Genomic DNA, 19,557 nt, shown 5'->3' with positions numbered 1-19,557 from the left:
GATAACCATTGCACTCAAGAGAATCTCTGACAGTTGGCAATTTCATATTTTGTTCTCAACAATGAACGAAGAATGGGCAATTCCAGTGATCTTTATGCCGATTCCACTCTTGTTGGCGCCTCTCTTCTTCTCGGCGTCGGTCTTCCTGCTGACGGTGATACCGATCTTCACGCTGCTGCAATGTTTCCCGATGCTGCCTATGAGTAATCACGACACCAGATCGAGGAGGTCGTCTAGAACTACTACCTTCCCTTATCAAACCTTTTCCCTTAGCATCATCGGTGGTCACTTGATGCTAGGGATCTACTGATGCACTTCTTTTTAGCTGCTTCTGATGTTAGGACCTTAGTCTTACCTTTAGCATCCAACATGTTAGTCTTACCAGCCGCATCCTTGTCATGGTCGTGGCCACACAACCTCCGCCCTATGGCCATGGTCACACTTCTTCTCTCCATGGACCTCGCGATGCTCCTCCTCCGCCCCTGTTCCATGATCACAGCCGCTACTTGCCATGGTCATGTGAGCACAACACCAGCGGTTGCTCCATCTCTATCCAATAGCTCATCCCACCTGCTTCACCTTGCCCTTATGCTACTCCAAGACTTGCTTGCATTAGGCTTTATCGTCAGAGCTCGCTAGCGCTGCAACCAAGAGGCCTCATGTGCACCACCGTGGGGGTACACGGGCGCCACTGCTAGAGGCCACGCAAGAGGTGCCACCGCTCGAGGAGCCATGTGGGCGCTGCATAGATCCGCATGAGGGCACCTCCTCTTTGGACGCGGTGCTCCTCCTCCGACGCGGTGCACATTGGACGTGGTGCTCCACTACCTGCTCGCCATGGTAGCGGGAGTCCGGATTCTAGAGGTGGAAATGGAAGGGACGGTGGGGGAGTGATGAGGATATGACCTCTATACATATGACCATGCTCGGAGATAGAGGCTGAGGAGATAGTCAAGGGTGTCCTAACCAAGAAGGAGGCCCGAGGCTCATGTGGTTCAAGTCAGCAAGGTCAAGGCCCCCAATTTTTTACTCTTTGGCCCTTTTTTCATTTGACCCCCTGTGGAACTTAAACTCATGTTTGAACCTAGTTGGTCGGTGCTAGGTGACGTGGCTCCCAGTTTACATGTCTCAGCGCATAGATCTGGGCGCCGAGGCATCTACCAGCGGCCACCTTAGCATCCGATTTGGCACTGACATGGCTGGGACCTCGGAGCCATAGATCTGGGCTCCGAGGTTAGAGCCGCAAATATTGGCGCCCAGCTCGGCCCACAGATCTATGGCGCCGAGCTCTAATTTGAAATACGCACCTCAGCTTCCTTGCCCGACCGTGCTCTTATTGTGTTACCACCGTCTCGGGTTCTTCCTCTCCTCTACCCGCCCAATCTCTTGTAATCCATAAATTTGGCCTTAAAAATTTGGATTTGATCCGTATTTCTTTGCTAGCAAGGTAATCTCACTTCCGTCCTCATTTTTACGCATTCATTTGGTATATTACTTGTAATTTGCAACCCTAAATATAGTTAGTGTTAACAATGGTTATTTATTTTTGTATTATGTAACGGTAGAATACCAAGGCGTGGGAAAAATAGTAAGCCAAGGTAATCTCTTATCATCCTATTTATATTATGTTTTGATTCATGTGCAACACATGAAAACCTAGGTTTAGGGTATATTGTTATTTGGTTTAGGTTATTTGAATGAGAAATGTTTTAATTGTAGCTATGCTCGGACAATCGGGAGTCCATACGTCTTAAAGCCGCTCCCTATCGGTGTTCCAAAACATATATGCTTTTGTGATGATCCTTGCATGGTAGAAATTTCTATAGATGAGGAAACCTATAAGCAGAGATATTGGATGTGTTTCAATTTTGCATGGGAGCCTACACTGCAACAATGTCGTAGTAAATTTATTGTGAGATTTTTTTTGTTCTGCATTACGCATATTATATTATATGGAGCATGCTTTTTTTTTGTAACAACTTTTTTTGTTGCCGACCCCTCCACCATTGTGTGATTTTGAGCAGTGGATTGACAATGAGATCAAGGTGTCAAACAAGTGGCTTCTACAAGTCTAGAAGAAGTGGGATGCGGAGCGTGCGAAGATATTGGAGAAGAGACGCAGAGAGGAGGCTCTACAGAAGGAGCACAAGGAAGAGTAGGAAAGGAGGCATGTTGCTGCATACAGGGAGGAGAGGGAGATGAAGCTTGAGCGTGTGCACAAAGCGAAGGAAGTGATGGAGAAGAATCCTGATGCCCAAAGGAAGGGAAAGTGGCCTCGTTGCACTCAGTAGTCACATTACCTGCTAGTTCTATGTTTGGTTTATGAATAATATTGTTTACTATTGGACTTTGCAATGTGTTATTATGTAATGCACTTTAGGAATGTGTTATTTTATTTCCATCTAGAATGTTATTGGACCTGCCACTTTGGTTAATGGTTTCATTTTTAGCAGTCATTATATTGAGTTGAATATTGTAGAGGCAATGAAATGTATCGAAGTAGTTGAAATAGAAGTCAATGAACTAGCAGACTACTTAACTCATAGCACACAACACATGTAATGGCATGTCAAAACATGTACCAAACTAGGGTACAGAGGTCTCTGGACTAAACCAAACATGCCTTAGATAATTCAAGCAATTAACAAGCACATAAAATGGCATGTGAGAACATGTACCAAACAAGGGTACATAGTTCTTTCAACTAACCCAAACATGCCTTAGGTAATTTAATGAAACAACAAACATTTGGATGTGGCCTATGAATGAGTTCGCTTTGACCTAGTAGTGTGGCCATATAGCAAACTATGTTGCCCCTTCTCCATAGTATCCTCCCATTGTTGGTGGTGGTGGTGGTGGTGGTGGAGAAGGAGGGCCCTTGTTCTTGTGATTAGGGCTCGTGCAGTATGGATCATAGCATAGTGCATTTTGTGAGCTAGTACCATTGTTGTTGTCATCCTCTTCGTCGTCCTTGTAACCGCTGCTAATTTCCCTTTCTAAATCGAAGATACAGTCCTGTAGATAGTAGATGTACTCTGGATGTGGATGAATAGGTCTAGGATGGACCCACCTGGTGAAGCCACAATTTTCTTTTGACAAGGATGACTGCAATAAGTACATCGTATAAGCTTAGTACAAGAGAGTAAGATATTGAAGGTTGAATTAGTAATATGATTTACCCATGCTCGCGGGCATTTGAAGAAACAAAACCCTATATCTATCCCATCTGTGTACATCTGCACCATGCAATCCTCACCATGCATGCATTTTGGTCACTTTTCTTTCTGGTCATGATATCCTCTCAACGGTGCCTCTTTAGTAAAATCATGTTTGCTCTCAAGCGGGAACCTATCATAAAGTGCTTCCTCAAAGTCTTTAGGACCAAGAGGACCCTCCCACAGAAAGGGATTTCCCTTCGTCGCCCCCTTTCCCTTTCCCTTTCCTCTAGACAACCCTCTAGACATTTCTACTTGAATGAAACTGGCTCGAGTGAGTATTAACGCTCTTACCACTACACATATATAGGAAACCCAAGACTTGGTACTGTTGTAATGCGGAATAAATGCACCTGAAAAGCCTAGATTTGATTGCTGAAAAGCCTAGTTGAAAACTGAAAAGTCTATTTGAAAAGCCTAGATTCGATTACTGAAAAGCCTAGTTGAAAACTGAAAATTCTATTTGAAAGGTCATCTGAAAAGGCTAGATTCGTTCACTGTTTCAGATGTGATGATTCAAAGAAAAGCCTAGATTCGTTCACTGCCTCTGAAACGTCTATATTCATGTACCATATGAATCACTGGACAACCTACGTAAAAAGCTTTTGTCATGGAAACATGCAATTAGGCCTTTTATGCTATTAAATTCATGTCATAGTAGATACTCTCTTGTGCACTATTTTCTCGCCATGGCTTATTAAATTTTGGATCCAAATAATCTGTAATGAATGTTTGTCGGAAAGAATTTGCAGGAGCTTCCCATGTTTTAGGAGCATCCACAATTACATACATAGGCATCATAATATAATCCAAACATTTAGTCATCCAAATAAACCAACACAACCAAATTTTAGGACAGTGCATACAATCCAGTATTAGAATCCAAATAACCCAAATAGTTTTAGCAAAGTAAGATAATGTCCATCTCTCCAAGGTAGCAACATAACCACATAATAACCAAATAATAAGCATAGTGCAACAAGTCACCCAAAATACTTTCTAGACACCCAAAATAATGACAGTACAGGAAGACCATATAGTATGAACCAACAAGTCGTCATCACTACAGCCTACTCTTACCTTTTCCCTTATGGCCAAGAGCTTTGGTTCCTAGAGTGTATTTGGAAGGTGGACGGCGTCGCCTCATTCCTGCACCTTGCGTAGGATGATCCGTAGGAGCGTCCTAGAGCTCAGGGTCGCTAAGCTCATCATAGCCACGGTCTTTGGTCTCCTCATTTTCTTCCTCATACTCCTCAATTCTGTTGACTTGGAAAGTGTCGACAGTTCCCCGGGAAGAGCTCTGTCCTCCAGAACCTTTAGATAAAGGTGAAATGAGATTTGGAAATGACTCATCAAATCATGTCATGATTGTATAATTTAGCACCGTTGAACTGAAGAAAACATGTAATGAAAATATACCTCCGTGAGCAGAAGTACCGATGGGCCATCGGTCCCATTGTTGTGCCTGTTGCTCGTGTATGCCCATCGCTGTGCTAGTGCCACAACCACAACGACGTGCAGCGCGCCTCAACCTACGTGCTAGCCTCTGAGTTCTGTAGAAATAAATTCAGCATAGTTAACAATTAATATGGTCTGAAATTTAATTCAGCATAGTGAATAATCAATACGGTCTGCAATTTAATTTAAAATAGTCTAATATATGGTTTGCTCCTAGTAAATAATCAATATGGTCAAAACATTATGTGTATATTCAGCGTTTCTATGTATATCAGAATGTTATGCTTCTGTCTTTATGCGAACAACAAAATCAGCATTTCTGTGAACAAGAAATCTAGAGCAGCAGGAGTACTCTCGAATTACCATGAGAAAGTTGTTTAGTGTTTCCTGCTCGACACCTGTCCTTGGGAGCCATTCGATCTCGAGTACAGATTTATTTAGCGAGTTCCCCTGCAAGACAAAACATGGACGAGTAACCTGAATCTGATGACTGAAAATGAAACAGTATGCCTACTAGTCATCAGGTTTGCCAAAAGGTCATTAGATTAGGCACTACTCGATAGATAATACTACTATGCAAGGTTGCTGTACAAGAAAACTAAGTGCATTGTCATCCTATTTGATTACATAGCTGCAGCTTATTACATATTGATTGAGCACCATAATTTTGAAAGGCCTAAATGATGTAATGACCATGGTATATAAATGATGGGGTTACTACCACTCGGTCCAAGATTGGTGCACACTCCACTTGTGTCCCTGCCCTCGTAGCAGGTATATAAATGTCTGGTTCTCCCACATTTGCATGAGAATTCACTAAGTACCACAATATAACTCATTTATGGCCTGATCTCACCATCGGTCGTTGTACCACCCCTTTCTGTGATCTAGTACTTGCCAGTGTTATGGTCAAAGGAGCAATCGACGTCATCTGTGGCAGCCCTTTCCTTAGCCCTGTCAAGATGTTTCTTTGGTCTAGGTGCCCATTTCTGATTATTACTTTGTAGTGCCAAAGCTTGAGCGTGTCTCTCGTTAAACCATGCAACTAACAAATAAAAGGTAAATGATACAATGGCATTGACAGGCATGACACATATACCCTTTAGCACACTGTTAAATGACTCAGTCATATTGCTAGTCTGAAACTCGTACCTCCATCCACCATCGTCGTAAGCTCTTGCCCATTTCTTTTGTTCTCACATCAATCCTCTTAGCCACTGCCTACCTTCTGCATTCGTTGCCCTATGTAGCTGCTCCCACTTCTCCTCGAAGAATGTTACCTCAAGCATGTGGGCAACCTCCTCAAAAAGAGGAAACTTATCCTTGGTACCATCCTTATGAAGTAAATTCTCTGCAAGGTGCCGAGTGCACCAACGGTGGTGCAAAGGTGCATACCCCGGAATCTGCTCTTGTACGACACTGAGTATGCCTTGGTGTCTATCAGATATGACACCAACCTCCCTATGTGGTCTAATGACATGTATCCTAACAAGATGCATGAACCATCCCCAACTATCTTGTTCTTCCTCTCCACTAGAGCAAAAGCTAAAGGAACCAGTGTGTTGTCTGCGTCACAGGAAATGGCTACCAACAGTGTGCCCATGTACTTGCCAAGAAGAAAAGTAAGATCCATGGATAACACTAGACAACAATGCCTGAAGGCCTCGACACACTGAGGAAAACACCAAAATGCTCGAAAGAATATCTGCGTCCCATCCTTCCATTCATTCGGCTTGGGGATATACTCATAATGCATGCCTAGATTTGCTACTTTTATTGCATTGAACATTGCTAGCAATTCTTCGTACCCCTCCTCCCAGTCCCCATATATCATCTTCCAATCCCGTTGCTTCACCCTCCATGCCTTACCATACTTCACATCATACTTAAAAATTTTCCTAGCCATGCCCATAATTGTCATGACCTTCAAGTTTGGTTGTTCCTTCAAAGTTGTATACAACGCGCTGACAATGAGAGTAGAGGTCAACTAGCGGTGCTTCTGTTGTAGATCCGTCTAAGCACAAGTGTGTGGACCTGAAATTCTAGTGATCTTGAACTTCCCTGTGGCCTTCCGTTTGCATGCACAAACCCTCCAATTACAATCCAACATTTCACACACTACCGTGTGACGGTGCTCCACATAGGAGTGCCTCACCTTGAAAGGTCATTTACGTCTAACAGAATAATCTTGTAACCACCTCCTTAAGGTGAGCAAGTCATTGAAGACCATGCCCTTCTGAATCTCTACACTATCACCTGCCTTAGGAGCCTCTACTAGCTCGTCATCTCTTCCTTCAGCATAAGCATTTTGTGAATGACTAAGGGAGCCAAACTCATGAACGTGTGGATCACGATCAGGACAGAAGCGTCTGATGAGCTCTATTTCTTGTTCGCTCAAAGTTGGAATAGGGCGGTCATCATCAGAATGAACGGCCCTTGCAATGCCATAAGGCTCCTCATCATCCACAATGCCAACATCCACGCTGTTAGAGGCTATAAACCTTGGGTACAGGTTGGTTGATGGACGAACTGGAGGACAACCATCATTATCAGGATCATGTCCTGCATTTAAACCAAAAACATGGCTGCCATTGGGTCAAAGAAAGTAATAAAAGAATAATAAGAAAAGCCAAAGTGTTACTAAAGCACTTACTACGATGATTCTGGGTCAAAGGAATCTCCTGAGGGGTAGGAAAACCATCATCAGTCCCACATGAGGCATGTACACCAGGACATACACAAACCTCATCTGGAGCGGATTGAGCATCAGGCACCACAACCACATCTTCCCCATCCACCTCGCGGATGGGTAATGGAGGCTCAGGGATTGCCAGATTTGCTGCTTCTAGCGACAACCCATGAGGGGGTGAATGTCCATTAGGAGGTGGATACCCATGAATGGAGAGATTATTGGAAAACTTCCACACTACCAAATCCAAACATTGAATGTCATTCTTCATGATAATTTTGACATATTTATGCCACTGAGTCTCTGATGCAATAGGTACCAACCATCTCAAAATATGGCCCGATTTACCATAGTGAAGTACCCCCTCAACTAAGATGTCATCCTCATTTGGATTGCACTTAAGCTCATCATGAGCACTGGTAAGCACCTCAGAAAACAATGACCTTTCATCGAACATGAAAGGCACTATTGACATAGTTTTTGGACACGTACCCAGGATCGGTAGAGTGTAGATCGACAAGAAAGGGCAATAGTGACTGGTCTGCAGGAGAGTTGCCGATAATGGTGGTTGCCAATGAGGAGACAGCTGAATGTGGCTAATAGTGATGTGTTTATGCCGATGGCCAGTATTAATCGTTGCCGATGGGGAGTCTGCCGATGACGTGGAAGGAAGACTTGGAGGTTGTCAATTGGTCCGTGGTGGTGTCTCAGCTTGTCACGGCAGGATAGTTTTATTTTTTCCTTAGTTATTTAAATCATTTTGTACACGGATTTTGTTTAAATTTGGAATTCGAATTCTAGTCGTGTCTGGTTGTAGCTCTTTGAGCAGGGTATAAATGTAGACCCTAGGGTTTTGTAATTGGGACATCTATCAATCAATCAAACACAGGTTTTTACTCATATTCCATCATCTACTTTGTCGACGACTTCGTCATATTTTCCTTTTTCCATTATGAGTTCTTAGGAGTTCGTCGACTTAAGCTCGGCGTATTCTCAAGTTCCGCGTGAATACCTCTTGGCCGTGGCATCCGGGCGCATCGCTGTTGTCGGGACCAAAGTATTCGAGTTATCACCTTTGCCGATAGTAAGGTCAAATCAGCTGGCACGCCTTAACGTTTAAATCGGGTATGAGCCCTTTGTGTTTGCAGATCAACTTTTGCATCAACACATCTTTTGGCACGCCCAGTGGGACCAGATTCAAGATCAAGATCGACATGTCGACTACTGAGTTTGATCAGGAGAATGTCATCCCTATGACGGAAGCCAACCTCAAAGATGAGCATAAGCAAGCTATTGCAAAAGCCATGGAGGATTACAAGCAACAATGTTTGAGATCCTTCTGTATCAACAGGAGCGGCGAAGTGATCCAGAAGGAAGCACTGTCGATGCCTCGGCAGGTTACCTTTGATGCCAATCGTGGTAAACTTCAAGACATGGTTGATAATGCTATTAACCGTGCTTTGATCAATCAAGCTGGTGTGCTGTCCAATACAGTTTTCAATGCCGTGGCTAGAACTTTTAAGGAAGGACAGTTGCCACCAAATTATGTGGGCCCTTCTCATCATCAGCCAGGATCACCGGTGGTCACAGCTCCGTCGGCTGCTACAGCCGCTGTGGGCACGGAAACTGCTGTTCCTCCAAGCACGTTAGGAGTCACTAATGCACAATCTACACCGATGATGACTAATCCGCCAACTTCGAATGAGCAGATTAAACTCACTACAGATATGTTGGCATCGGCATTGTCAGGACCAGTCCCTCCTCCTAACTGGTGGGGTTTTGGTATGCCCTCGGAGTTCACGTTGAAGACGCCTTGTATATCTCAGCCGGCTGATGTGAGAGGCAAGGCTCCTATGGCATCGGCACCTCCAAATATGCCGATGAATCAGAGTCCCCAGTATACTACAACCACTACTGCAAGGCCTTACACTAGGAATTCTCAAGCTCCAACGTTCCAGATGCCTAATGCATCGGCAGACTCAATGCTGATGCAACAGAGGTTTATGACTCAGCCAGGGTATGTCAATTCAATGATAATGCCCAATTACCAGTCATCGGCATGACCTATGCCGATGAATGCTAATAGTGGATGGCTTGGATAGCAAGTTTTTCCACAAATGTCCCAACAGAATCATCAGGCTACAGGGTTTCAACAAGGTCATATCTACCCCGGGTTCCAGAATCAGGGATTGCCCAACCAGCCGATGAATCTCGGACAGCAAATCGGCGGACAGCAGGTCGGCGGGCAACAGTTTGGTGGTCAGCAGATGGGTGGCCAAATGATTAACCCGATGTTCCAGGCAGATCGTGCACCGCACAGACACGTAGAAGCTTACCAGCAGATGCCAGATCCGCAACCGCCTCATCAGCAAGATCCCGATGCTTATTGGGCTGATAAGATTGCTGAAGTAATGAGAGACCAATTTGGGATAAAACCCAAAGTAAACACTTACTCTTATCGCACACCGTATCCTCCCGCATACGATTTAATCCCGCTTCCAAATTGGTACAAAGTGCCGGATTTTACTTAGTTCACTGGGCAGGATGATACGTCAACCATGGAGCATGTCAACAGGTTCATCATCCAGTGCGGAGAAGCTACTAACAGGGACGAGTTAAGGCTTCGCTTATTCTCATCATCATTGTCTGGATCGGCTTTCACATGGTTTATATCATTACCTCCCAACTCAGTGATTACTTGGGCCGATCTAGAGAAACAATTCCACAAATACTTCTTTCCTGGAGTCTGTGAGAAGAAGATCACCGATTTGGTCAAATTAAAGCAAGGCAATGATGAATCGATTGAAAGTTTTGTGTAGAGGATACGGGAGGTCAAGAACAAATGCTACAGCCTGGTTCTAGATGATCGGCAACTAGCCGATTTGGCTTTCCAGGGCTTGTTGCCACATATTAGGGACAAGTATGCATCTCAAGAGTTTGAAAGCTTAAGGGCATGGAATAAAAGGGTATCGTTCGTTGATGACGCAGCAAGATCGGATTCTGATGAGGAACCAGTCATCGGCTTTGCAAAGTGGGTAAAAAATAAGAAGCCGGTGTCTTGTCCTTTTGGGCATAAAGAGCCAGAGAAGTTCACATTTGACATCACTAAGGCCGATAGGATATTTGACTTTCTACTCTAGGATGGTCAGATCAAATTGTCACCTAACCATGTAATCCCATCGGCTGAAGAATTAAAAAGGATGAAGTACTGCAAATGGCACAATGCAACTTCTCACAGCACCAATGAGTGCAAAGTTTTTAGACAACAACTGCAATCGGCTATAGAATCTAGAAGGATCAAATTCGATAGCTCCAAAGCTCAGAAGCCGATGAAGATTGATCAACATCCTTTCCCAACAAACATGCTAGATGCTAAGGGAAAGGCCAAGGTCTTGACGTTGAAAGCAGCTGAAAGAAGTGCATCGGTAGATCCTCAGCATCAGGTCACTACTGCCGATGCAAAAGGAAAAGGCTTGGTCCAGGAGGGGACTAACTAAGGAAGGCCTCCACGATCTGGTATTGTGATAACTCACAGAAGGCCTCGAGAAACTTGGCAGCAACGTGAGGAACGGTATCGGCGCCAGCAAGAGGAATATCATCGGGAAGAAGAAAGACGCCGACAGAAGTGGAATCGGCATAGGGATCACTGGAATTGCCCGTTCTTCATTCATTGTTGGGAGGAAAATATCAAATTTCCTACTATCAAAGACTGCCCGAAATGTAATGGTTATGATCGGTATGATAGATCAAATCGGCGGTATCAAAACAATAACCGCCGGTTTGACGGGCCGATTAGGGGAAGAGTGTCGATTCATGATCGGCTGGGGGGCAGGCTCAGCATGCACGACAGGCTCGACGATCGTGTTGAATATTTTCCCAGGAACCAGGAAGAACTTGAGGAGATGGCTAATGCGCGGGTGTCCGATGAGTGCGTCTTCTGTAGGGACGCCAATCCTAATCTGATGGAGTCAAGGGAGAATCATCGCCCATCGGTAAGGCAGCAGCAACTCCCTCCATGGTGTCCAGAAGGATTGACCAGGACACAAAAGAGAAGGTTGCAGTGTGAAAGGCGAGAAGAGTTAAGCAAGGGCGAGAACTCTGGCCAGTCTGGGGATCAGCAATAGCCCGATCCTAAGGGAAAAGGGCCATCGGCAGACATCAACATGGTATTCATGTTGCCGATGGAATTCCTTGCGCCATCCAGTGATGATGAGTTGGAGTTTTCTAACCAAATAGCTCAGTTGGCTCTGGATTAGATGACAGCCATATTTGAAAACCTTCTGATGATGAAAGGCAACATCTTAAGGCTCTGTTTGTCAAATGAAGGGTTGATGGTCAGCCGATGACCAAGATTTTAATTGATGGTGGAGCTGCTATCAATATCATGCCATATGCAGTGTATCAGAAGCTTGGGAAAGGAGATCAGGATTTGACCAAGACCGATATGATGCACAAAGATTTTGAGGGCAACGTGTCTCCAGTTAAGGGGGCAATATGCGCTAAGTTGACCATCGGCAGCAAAACCTTGCCGACAACCTTCCTCGTGATCAGTGGAAAAGTTGCTTATAACTTGCTGCTGGGAAAAGATTGGATTCACGCCAATTGTTGCATTCCGTCTACAATGCACCAATGCTTGGTACAGTGGGTAGGTGACAAAATTGAGATTGTCCCGGGAGATTCTTCCTATGTTATTGCATCGGCAGAAGCAGACACCTATGAAAGGACTAGGTGCATTTCAGGAGAAGTTTGGGAAAAGGATTTTCTCAAAGTTGCCGATTTTGAAATTCCACCGATCCAAGCAGTCGGTTCTGATGAAGTTTTTAATGGATAGGTTCACCGATGATGGAAAATTAGGCCAGAGATTCACATCGGCCGATGATTTGGTAGAGGTAGATATAGGTAGTGGTGATAAGCCTAGACCTACTTTTATTAGTGCTAAGTTAAGTTCTGAGTGTCAGCAGCAGTTAACTGATTTGTTAAAAGAATATAGAGATTGCTTTGCTTGGGATTATACTGAGATGCCTGGTTTGGACCGATCAATTGTTGAACATCGGTTGCCTATCAAGTCTGGATTTCGGCCACATCAACAGACAGCTCGCTGATGTAGTCCTAATATTCTTCCTGATATTAAGGCCAAAATAACCAAACTTATTGAAGCTAAGTTTATTCGGTAGTGTCGGTATGCCGAGTGGATTTCCAATGTTGTTCCGGTCTATAAGAAAAATGGAAAGCTTCGGGTGTACATTGGTTTCAGGAACCTTAACAAAGCTACACCGATGGATGGCTACCCAATGCCAGCTGCCGATCTGCTAGTTGATGCTGCGGCTAGGCATCGGATAATAAGCTTTATGGATGGTAATGCAGGATAGAATCAAATATTCATGGCTGAAGAAGATATTCCAAAAACCGCATTCAGATGTCCTGGTCATGTTGGATTGTTTGAAAGGATAGTCATGACCTTTGGCTTGAAGAAAGCTGGTGCTACTTATCAGAGAGCCATGAATTTTATATTTCATGAGTTCATCGGCAAGCTGGTGGAAATTTATATTGATGATGTGGTGGTTAAGTCTGGAGACTTCACAAAGCATCTTGCCGATTTGCGAAAGGTGTTGGAATGCACAAGGAAGCATGGTTTGAAGATGAATCCCAATAAGTGTGCATTTGGTGTATCGGCAGGACAATTCCTTGGTTTCATGGTGCATCAGAGGGGAATTGAGATCAGTCCAGATCCATTGATGCCATCAACAAAATAGTTGCTCCTACCAACAAGACTGAGCTCCAGTCCTTGATCGGCAAGGTGAATTTTATCAGGAGATTTATATCTAATTTGTCTGGTAAAATTCGTGCTTTCAGTCCTTTGCTTAAGTTGAAAGCCGATCAAGAATTCGTTTGGGGGAAGGAACAACAATTGGCCTTGGATGAAATCAAGAATTATTTGGTGAATCCTCCAGTCCTAATTCCCCCTCAGCAAGGGAAGCCCTTTAGGTTGTATTTATCTACCAATGGGATGGTCATCGGTTCGGCTTTGATTCAGAAATTTGAAGGGAAGGAACGTGTGATTTACTATTTAAGCAGGAGGTTGATTGATGCTGAGACTAGGTATTCGGCTATTGAAAAACTGTGCTTATGCTTGTACTTCTCCTGTATTAAGTTAAGGCATTATTTGCTATAGGCCGAATGTACGGTTATTTGCAAAGATGATGTGGACCGATACATGCTATCTATGCCGATCATGAGTGGTAGGATCGGTAAGTGGATTTTGGCATTGTCAGAATTTGATCTGCGTTACGAATTGGCTAAAGCGGTTAAAGGACAGATTATGGCCGATTTCGTGACTCGACATTGTGGTACAGAGGAGACTATGGAAATTGTACCTTGGACGCTCTTCTTTGATGGATCCACGTGTGACCGGGGGGGCATGAATCGGCATAGTGTTAATTTCCCCTCGGGGAAGGAAATATGAGTTCTCCTTGTCAATTGTTGCCACGTCAACAAATAATCAGGCTGAGTATCAAGCTTTGATAAAGGGGTTGGAGTTGCTAAGAGAAGTTAATGCTGATGCTGTTGAAATCTTTGGGGATTCTATGCTAGTTATAAATCAATTGGTTGGAAGCTATGAATGCCGAAGTGAGGTCATGATAACTTATCATGAAAAGAGTATGCAACTGTTAAAGGAATTCAAGGACTTCCGATTAGAGCATGTTCCTCGATTGCATAATGAAGAGGCTAATCGGTTAGCTCAGCATGCCTCGGGATATCAACCCATGACAAACGTAATATCAGCAGTCGGTGCCGATGATTGGAGAAAAGAGATCATTGATTATTTAATGTATCCATCTAAGAAAGTGGAAAGACGTGTTCGGTTTCCAGCCACCAAGTATGTGCTCCTTGAAGATGAATTGTATTATCAAACTATTGATGGGATTCTTCTCAGATGCTTAGGTGATGATGAAGCCAAGAGTTTGATGGGAGAAATCCATGAAGGGGTATGTGGAGCACATCAATCGGCTTTCAATATGAAGTGGATAATTAGGAGGAATGGATATTATTGGCCGACCATACTTAAAGATTGCTTTAAATATTTCAAGGGATGTCAAGGATGTCAGAAATTTGGCAATATTCAAAGAGCACCCGCATCGGCCATGAATCCTATTGTCAAACGTTGGCCGTTCCAGGGATGGGCTATTGACTTAATCGGTCAGATTTATCCACCATCTAGCAAAGGGCATAAGTTTATCTTGGTTGCCACTAATTATTTCACCAAATGGGTTGAAGCTATTCCTTTGAAGAAAGTTACATCAGCCAATATGATTAATTTTGTGAAAGAGCATATTGTTTACCGATTTGGAATTCCTCAAACAATTACTACCGATCAGGGTACTATGTTCACATCAGGGGAATTTGATGAATTTGCAATCGGTATGGGAATTAAAGTATTAAACTCTTCTCCTTACTATGCTCAAGCTAATGGGCAGGCCGAGGCATCTAACAAAGGAATTATCAAGCTCATTAAACGAAAGATTGAAGAAAATCCTAGGAGGTGGTACACATTGTTAAACGAAGGTTTATGGTCAAACCGAATGGCTTGTCATGGATCGACCAAAGTTTCACCTTATCAGTTGGTGTATGGGCATGATGCAGTGTTACCTTGGGAAATTAAGACTGGGTCTAGGCGACTATCTTTTCAGGATCAGTTGACTGCCGATTACTATGCTACTTTGATGACAGACGAGTTGGATGATCTAGCAGGGCACCGGCTAAGGGCTTTGATGAGTATAGAAGAGAATAAGAAGAGAGTAAGAAGAGAGTTGCTAGATAGTATGATAAGAAGGTAAAGGCTAAAGAATTTGCCGATGGAGACTTAGTATGGAAATTGATCTTACCGATCGGGACTAAAAGTTCAAAATTTGGGAAGTGGTCTCCCAATTGGGAAGGTCCCTATCGGATAAGTCGATCGGCTCCTGGTAATGCCTATATTTTAGAAACTCTCGAAGGAGTTGAATTTCCCAGAGCATTAAATGGCAAATATCTGAAGAAGTACTACCCCAGCATATGGATCGATGCATGAAAGTTAAGTGCCGATAACATTCCTATCGGCTGGATCAAAATGTATCTGGAGCTGGACTTAGTGTTTTAAGGAAGTGCCGATAACAATCCTATCGGCTAGACCAACATCTTGAGAATGTTCAAAAGAAAGAAGCAAGTACGTTGCCGATGATTGGTTCACATGTTCAGCAGCGTTTGGATTGCTGATATAGCACGCAGACGGATCTGGTTTGCTTCTTCTATCACTTTCGTACAATCATCGGCAGAGCCCTCCACTGGCTTTAGCTTTTTCTTCATCTACAAAGCCGTGCGGGCTTGGATGTTGTGCTGTTGCTCAAGAAGCTTGATTGTCTCCGGCAGTTGGCTTTCTTCTTGTCGGGCTTGGGACAAGGCGTCTTCCACTTGCTTGAGTTCTGCCAACAGGGCTTCTCTTTTGGCTGATAGATTGGAGATCTTGTGCTTCAGAGCATCTCCTGAGGACTTTAAAATGCCGATGTTCTTGTGCTTCTCATCGGCAAGGAGCTTCACATTCATCATTTCCTCGGAAAGCTGGGCATGAACGGCTCTATCGGCGAGACGTTAGGTAGCTCTCTGGTACTGTAGCTGACGGCTCTCCAGATGTGCAGCTTGGGAGAGGATTTCTTCAGCATCGGTAGGAATTTGGCCTCTGAGGACTTTGAACAAAGCCTTGGCAGGGTCGGAGTCATCAACTAGTTGGGCTGTGTCTTGGTGAAGGAGGGCTGATAGTTCTTCCAATTTCGCCCTGATTTCTGCCGATGTGATCCCGACTGCCCGAAAAGAGCTTGCTTCCTCACCTTCATCTTCGGAGATGTCGATGGCAAAAGAGAACAAACTGTTGGGAGAATCCTGCTCCTGAAAAGGAAATAAAACGAGTTAATCTATGGTCAAGTATTGATAAATGATATGGATAGGGATTAGATAACTTACTTGTTTTAGGGCAATCTCTCGTCTCTGACTGGAAGATGCCGATGGAACCACGGGTTGATCGGCCAGAGTTGCCGATGGAACTATGTCAGCTGAAAAATTAGCAGAGGTAATTATAAAATTGGGAAAATGGGTCCATCGGCAATGATTTCGTAAAATATATCACCTTGGGGAGGTGCAGTGCTTGTCTGGATCGAGGAAACTACCGATGATATGATTGAGCCTGCTGGATCGGTAGTCTGCTCGCTTACATCAGCCGATGTGTCTTTCGGCTGAGGTACTTCTGGCTAGGGTTCTTCCAATTGGGATGCTTCTTGCAACTGAGGGGGAGATGGTGCTTGTTGTATCTGAACTTCTGGAGAAGAGGGAGAAGATTCCACCAGAATCGGCGATACTGGGGAGGAGAAGGTGTTGCCGTCCTCTAGTGCTTTGCTTGTGCTCTGGTACTCTTGGCACCTTTTCTCTTCGGTTGACTGGGCTGGGGGGCATCGGCACTTGTGCTTCTAGTCCTTGCCGATGCACTGGTATGCTGATGCAATGATGTAAATCCATAAGTACAAGTGTAACAGATGAAAAGATGACATCAATATGAAAATGTACCTTGAAAGCCTGTGCCAAAGTAGAGGCAGCTACCGATGGAGATGTCTTAGTCTTCTTGGTGGTGACTTTCTTCAGGCGTACACCTCGGTGCATTATTGTAGCTAGGGTAGGAGCATTGTTGCCGATTGAAGAGATCGGACCTGATGGAAAAAGATCAATCGGCTTGCCACTTCTGCTGACCGATGGGGGGCATCGTCGACCTGCAATACGATGCAGAGAGTGAGTTACCGATGGAAATAAGAGTGAAAGAATTGAGACATCGGTTTGGAAATACTTACAGTGTTATTAGGAACTTTGTACTGGGGGTCGATCATGCCGCGGTATGTATGAGCCGATTTGCAAAATAAGTGCTCGTTCCATTCTTCCCACCATTGTTTATACGCCTGAGTGATGAAGAGGGTTGGGATCCACTCTGATAGATTTGTAGTTGTATCGGCATTCGGTAGCAATTGGGCTACTCGGGTCCACTCAAGAAGGCTAGTGATGGTCTCCCTGGGTTTTATCACATCGGCATAACAGAGAGGAATCGGTAGCTGACCGAAAGCTAGTTGACAGGCTAGTGCCGATGGGTTGTAGAAGTCATAAGTCTGGTTAGAAGCCTTCCCACTGCCAAAGAAATTTACTGGTATAGCTCTGGGAGTGATCAATGCCATCATCACATCATGGTCCTTGTTGAGGGCATCATTGAAGGGATGGAAGACCAAGGGGAACATGGTGTGGGGATCTTCATAAGGCATCCACGCTCGCTGCTCTCGGGTCAGGCCTTCATACAAGGTCTGGAAGAATCGGTTGACCTGGTCTGCGTTGCCGCTTGTGCCAGGTAGAACAATGACAGCTTCGCCAAAGTTCAGAGGAGGGCGAGTTGCCGATTCTTCTTCGTCTAATTCATAATCCTCAACTATGTCCCTAGGGAAGCGTTGTGTGAAGAGGTTGAATTCAAGACGCTTGTGCATGTGGAGGTTAAGCCACATATTGATGAACCACCAGGGTCCTCCTAGGTTGCCGATGGACTGGCCGAGGAGGAGTTTCCTGGCTACTTGGTGGAGGAGGTGGTAGGCAGAACCTAGCAGATATCGGCCGAGGGGAAATCGGCCACCATTGGCTAATTTCTCTGCTGTCGATAGGTAGACAGAGGTTCGTCCTACCGATCGACCACAGAACACAAACTTGTCCAGCCACATGTTCAGGAAGGTGGTTTGTTCCTTTATGTTGACAGGCCCCGTTCTGCGGTACTTTTGGATATACCCTGACCAGCCGCCGATAGCGCGGGTGTCTACTTTGGCACTAGGTGTAGTGTCAAATAGGTGACTGCTAGCGGCAGTGGATACGTCTAGGCCAGTGAGCATGAGCACATCGGCAAGAGTGGGAGAAGCAGGGCCTTGACCAAAAACAAAGGCACTGAGTGTATCTGACCAGAAATATGATGCAGCTATCATCAGTGATTCATTCCTATGCATATCGGCAATGGACAACCTAATGCATTGGTCCAGTGTTCGCTCACCCCACTGAACCTCATTTGAGTGGCCGACTCTCAACAACCAATCTTTCCATCCTATTGTAGGATTGGGCCAGGAACGAAAGGTATCATTCCACAGATCCAGAGAAAAATTCTCAACTCTAAAAGGGATTCTGTTTGTTTCTGCATTAATAAGATTGGTGGGATCTGGGTCCCCTAACGGACCAAGACATTGGAGGTGTGGCTGATCGGTAGAGATGACAATTTTATTGGACAGATCCTAATGGTTTTGGAGGTAAAAGAAGAACAAAGAAAGAAAAAGAAAAATGTTCAGTAAAGTAAATTGCGGATGAACAAGGATACATTAAAAGCACAAGAGGTGGAATGAAGAACTAACCTCAGGAACAGTCAAGTTGATGGCCATCTCCACACAAAAAGGATGATCGAAGGCTTCGAGGTTGGTGAAGAAGGGGCTTTGTTGGAGTTCTTGGAGATCTCGAACAGCGCCGCTGCCAGGAAGGTGGAGTTGGAACTGTGGAATGATGCGATGGAGAAGGAGTACCCGAGAAGGAACTATTTATAGGACAAAATGGGCAAGGGTAAATCTGACTTATCACTTCACCGTATCCGTGAAATCCGAGGATACTCAGGAAGATATGGTAACAGTTCGCACGGTAATCAAGGGATTGTGCAGGTAATTTGACAGGAAGCGGTCGTGATCTGGAGATATTTTACTGTGCGAGATTTCCTGGTCGGTTCATCGGCAGCGCCTTGTAACGGTAATATTGCCGATGGGCGGATAAAGTGGGGATATCCGTTTGGGAGGATAAGATACTTTACTGAATAGGACGTCCTAGTCAGTACATCGGTAGATCTCTGTAACGGTAACATTGCCGATAGGCGACTAAAGTGGAGATGTCCGTTTGGGAAGTTGAGGATTTCGAGGAATCTGCGGAGGAATCGAACCAAGGTTGTTCAGATTAAGGTTGTCGGTTACCAAATTGGGAGAATTAATTGTGGAAAGGCATCATTACTGCAGAGAATTTCAGAGCATTAATGATTTCATACTCCGAAATTGGGGGGCATGTGTTGACACAGTTTGTGGACATGTACCCAGGATCGGTAGAGTGTAGATCGGCAAGAAAGGG

Source organism: Sorghum bicolor, chromosome 8, assembly GCF_000003195.3.
Source record: "Sorghum bicolor cultivar BTx623 chromosome 8, Sorghum_bicolor_NCBIv3, whole genome shotgun sequence".
Taxonomy (NCBI): Eukaryota; Viridiplantae; Streptophyta; class Magnoliopsida; order Poales; family Poaceae; genus Sorghum; species Sorghum bicolor.
Note: the sequence above shows the minus strand (reverse complement) of the source record.